Source organism: Tachysurus fulvidraco, chromosome 25 (genome assembly GCF_022655615.1).
Source record: "Tachysurus fulvidraco isolate hzauxx_2018 chromosome 25, HZAU_PFXX_2.0, whole genome shotgun sequence".
Classification (NCBI taxonomy): domain Eukaryota; kingdom Metazoa; phylum Chordata; class Actinopteri; order Siluriformes; family Bagridae; genus Tachysurus; species Tachysurus fulvidraco.
In genome coordinates this window covers 2699277-2704368 of record NC_062542.1, presented here as the reverse complement: position 1 = coordinate 2704368, position 5092 = coordinate 2699277, and the positions used below count along the sequence as shown (strand labels likewise).

General features: G+C 41.5%; 1 long non-coding RNA gene across 1 annotated transcript; it reads left to right on the top strand.

Annotated features, from left to right (window-relative positions):
- Positions 1–151: 151 nt before the first annotated feature.
- Positions 152–1695, top strand: LOC113649695. The gene is made up of 3 exons (XR_003442207.2): positions 152–278; positions 566–685; positions 817–1695. It is a non-coding gene; the product is annotated as an uncharacterized LOC113649695 (long non-coding RNA).
- The last annotated feature ends 3397 nt before the right edge of the window (positions 1696–5092 follow it).

Genomic DNA, 5092 nt, shown 5'->3' with positions numbered 1-5092 from the left:
TTCTGCTAAAAAAATAACCAGAATCCATGAAAATGAAAATCCATTTCAGAGGTCGAGTAAACCGATTCTGAATACGAGGAACTTTGCACATAGGCAACTGAGGTATGTGCCGTTTTCAGCCTTCGGGTTTTGTAATATAGTGACCCCTATTGGTGATCCGCGTATATTTAAGCAGAGCACATGTTGTTCAGCCATTTTGTTGGTAGCTGTTTGAGAGTGCACACCTATGACACAAATCTCCATTCACACTTCATTTATCCTTGGAAAAAGCATTGTCTGTAAGTGTTTTCTAAATGAATGTTTTTTGATATATTGTTAAATCATGATGTTGTATTTGGAGATGTTATATGAAAGGACATGTGTGTATATGAGACTTAAGTATGCCTCTGCTTGTTAGATTCAAGTAATCTGGGCATTTATTGTTAACAAACTTTCAGCACATTTATTTTAAAGCTTGTGTGAATATTTGCATATGCATATCTGATATGTGAACTGTGTGCAGTGTTTACACTGCTGCTGTGTATGATGTGCTGTTCATCTATGCTTTCACTGTTGTATTTTTCAGTTTTACACCGATTCCATTAAATTGTACTTGGATTAGTTCTGTCTTCAAGTCCTTTTTGGAGGAGTGTTAAGCTTGCTGCATAGCTATGTCTGTCTATACACATAGTGAGGGCAGTACAAGGTAACTTTTGTTTATACAGCATGTTTGAATCTTTTTCATCCCGTCCTCATGTTTACGTATCGTATATAGTGTGACTGTTAAAACATGACACTTATTTTAACATTATACCTTCATGCTGCATTACGATATAGTGGGATAATTCAACATTTTTATCTCGGGCTGCGTCCCAACATGTTGACTCTCGTCGGCGGAGACTCGAAGCTGATGCCACAGCTGCGCTAGTGAAAAATAAGAGAAAATGGTTTTCCTTGAACGAAATCCCGACACGCGGTGGACCAACTCCTGAGTGTGCGGTCCGACATTTTCAGCTCTGTGCTGTTCCTCCTCAAATACATCAACGCTTTGTCCTTGCCAGCTAACCGGAGAGCCATGTTATTAAAGCTAATTTCATTAGTGTGAAGCTTCACAATTCACATGTAAACAAACTCGTTTGGCATCCCGTGAAATGCCTGCTTTACCAAGGGATTTACACTTCGTTCTCATTTTCAGCCAAGATAGCTTTCCAGGGATGCATCACAATATCATTTTTAATGAGTACCTTTACAGAAATGATCAACAAACCAAGAACATTGTTAAACTGACAAACTTTGATGTTAGCTAGAGGAGCAACATTGCAGCTATAATGAGCAAATGAAACACATTTTGAACTGTTTAACTCCTTTTATCCCAAATGCCTTTATTACTGTTTACTACAGCTAAAATATCTGTCTGTATTTATTAAATGCTATTTCACTATTTTGAAGTCGTGAGTCGTGTTTACACTGAAAGTTCCAAGAATCTGGATCATGAATTTATTCATCCTGATCTAACGAGTGTGGAATGTTGGACACTTCACTCGATACTCACAGCTTTGCTTACGTTGCAAAAGATGGGCGGGGCCAACAAGCGTTTACGTTTGCAAAATTTCGAGATGGCTGACGACACGGTGTACGGGACGTCTAACGGATATAAATATTATCCCATATTTTTCAACATTTTAAATTCACCATATTTGGATAACTAAAGCTAGCAATGACGCGTAATATGCATTTGATATCATTTAGGGGGGCTTAATGGTTAGCATGTTCGCCTCACACCTCCGGGTTCAGGGGTTCGATTCCAGCTTCCGCCTTGTTTGTGTGGAGTTTGCATGTTCTCCCCGTGCCTCGGGGGTTTCCTCCGGGTACTCCGGTTTCCTCCCCCGGTCCAAAGACGTGCATGGTAGGTTGATTGGCATCTCTGGAAAATTGTCCGTAGTGTGTGAGTGTGTGAGTGAATGAGAGTGTGTGTGTGCCCTGCGATGGGGTGGCACTCCGTCCAGGGTGTATCCTGCCTCGATGCCCGATGACGCCTGAGATAGGCACAGGCTCCCCGTGACCCGAGGCAGTTCGGATAAGCGGTAGAAAATGAGTGAGAGAGAGTGAGAGTGTTATCATTTACCATCCAATGGAAAACTTGCATATAGTGTGAGAGAAATGATTTGGGACACAGCTTTAAATAAAAGTCTTTCTGCTGTTGGTATCGTCTTTAGTCTGTAAATCAAGTCTCAAGTAATTTAAAAATTTTATTTTAGCCACTTGAACGAGCCACTCAAAAGAAACGATTGCGTACCTTGACCTTGAAACTTTCCTCTTGTAAATACTGATCTAAATCATCTGATTTTTTTTTTCTCAGCTCAGAATTTGAAATGTTTTGAGAAATTAAAATGCACAGTGTGTTTTGCACCGTCTCTGATTATCATAAACTCACTTCCTTGTAAGTATCGTTAAACTTTCGCTATAAAGCCAAGTATAAAGTGTGCGGCTATGAGACGGTGCTTGTAACGAGTGTGTTTTTCAACCGTCTTCAAAATCTAATTATACATCTCATTTTTGAGCTAGTTGCTGAGTCATGAACCCCAGAAAAATGTTTAGAGATTGCAAGCACATAACATCCTCATTTGAATTTCTTGTTTTTCCTCCTGACAGCTCCGACAGTACAGGAGGCTGTATGGGAATTATCGGAGAACATGATTAATAAATAATTCATCTGTTCTCTTTTTGAGTGGCGTAGTTTCTTTACATTGCATCACTCCGTTGCTAAGACAGGCTCGAAACATGGCCACGAGGATATTTAGGCCACAGTTATTTTTTGCCCAGACGATTGCTAGCGAGCTGCGGACGTCAAAATGGCAAGCGGCGTGTAGCGTTTGCTGAGAACATTTGCCAACACGAGTGATTCGATGTGTTATATTTTTCCTGAGCAACTTGTATTTCTTCATATTTGCCTTGCAGGTGGTCGTGTTTGCAGGGAGCTGAGCCAAAGCCAAACTGATGGAACACATGCTGTGTGTTTAAGCTTTCTGTTGCCATCACACAGCTCACAGCTAACAAGAGGATGTGAACAGACTTCACTTCCCAATCCTCCTTTTTTAAGACTAATGTTTCCATCAGAAGTTGCTGAAAAGTCATATTTAAAAATGCTCTAAATTCTTGATATCTTTATCAACTACAGGTGTGTTAAATATTCTGAACGGACAAAAAAAAACAAGATAATGTCAAAGAACTTATAGCATTCTGACCAATTCCATCCCCTTCCCAAAGAAATTATTATAACCCCTGCCTCCCTCCGAAAGAATTCTGACTGATTTTCCCAGCTCCTCAAGGAATTCTGACTAATCCAAGCCACTGCCAAAGGAAAACTAACCAATCCTGACCACTCCTGAAGTGATCCTAAATAACTCCATCCCAGTCCTACAGGACTTTTGACTTTATCCCACCTGCTCAAGGAATTCTTCCCACACCACGTTGCTCCTGAAGGACTTTAAACGAATCCTTCCTGCTTCCTGTTCTTGTAGGAATTCTCTCTCATTCCTGAAACAATGCTGACACATTCCACCCAGACCCAAAGGAATTCTGGCACATTCCCTCTGCACATTAATAATCCCTAGAACTGAATGCCAACCGATCTTTTTCAAGTCTAAAGGAATACTGGCCGATCAGTCGTGGCCTATTGGTTAGAGAGTCTGACTCCTAACCCTGAGGTTGTGGGTTCGAGTCTCGGGACGACCACGACTGAGGTGCCCTTGAGCAAGGCACCTACCCCCCCCCCCCCCCAACTGCTCCCTGGGCACAACAGCATAAATGGCTGCCCACTGCTCCGGGTGAGTGTGTGTTCACTGTGTGTGTGTGTTCACTGCTGTGTGTGTGTGTGCACTTTTGAAGGGTTGAATGCAGAGAACAAATTCTGCGTACGGGTCACCAAACTTAGCCGTATGTCACGTCACTTTCAAACCCAAAACCTACAAAATTCTTATCCACTCTTGAAGCAAACTGATCGATTAGGTCTTCGCTTTTTTTTGTCCAATCACTCTTGCGCCTCTAGGAACATTGACCAATCATGTTAACTTCTGAAGGATATCTGTCCAATCTTCTCCACTGATGGAGGAAGTCTAACCAATCTCATCTTCTCCTAAAGATATTCTAACTAATCTTGTGCACCGCTGAAGAAACTTAGATCCCATCTGCTCCTAATGGCGGTCTGATGAATCTTGTCCACTTACTGAAGGAAGCCTATAAAACCAACCCACCCTTCACAGGAATTTGACCTTACTATTAATATCACATTCATAACAAAACCTTTGTGTTGCCCGTAACAACTTGCGAGGAACCTGGTATGGAAACCCAAGCTGCATAGTTCCTTCTAACTTGTGATTCTAGCAGCATGACAAAGCTGGATTTACTGCGATCTGTGATTGGTGTGAGATCTGAGATGCTCTACATCTTAAAACACACTGAAATGGTTGTGAACGCCGGTGCTATAGAAGCGACGCCTGTCTTTATCGAAACTATGCAGTTGCTGCCGGTTCATCGGAGGAAGCACCGTGGTTGAATCGGTGGAACCATCGGGGAATATGGAAGATACAGAATGCTGTACTGCACCGAGAGTCAGTTCTTTTCAAAATGAGAACAAACATTGTTTTCTATGTGCCGCTGACATTCTAATAGAGCGAAACAGATGATAAGACAGAGTCTCAGGGCATAAGTGTGTTTTAAAGTCGACCAGACAAACAGCAAAGCAAACCCCAAAAGAGTTAAATGAATTGGCCTGAAATAAATAAACCCTGGTCCTGGCCTCAATAAACCCTAAAAGACAAACTGAACACAGCTTAATTGGTTTGATCCTAAGCATAAAAAATGGCTCGGGATGCAAATGACATGTCATTTCTAATCAATGGGAAATTGCCTTCTTTTTTTTATTTCCATTTTCTCTTCTTGGTACATTTCCCAAGAGCTGATTGAAGATAATTTGCTTATAGATTGGTAACAGATGCACACTCTGGTCAGACCCTGTGATCTCAGTTCTGGCCTCCATGTCTAAGGCAGTGCACCATCCATTTCATTTAAGGAACCATCATAAACAAATTAGCCAACAGAACATTTTTTCTCC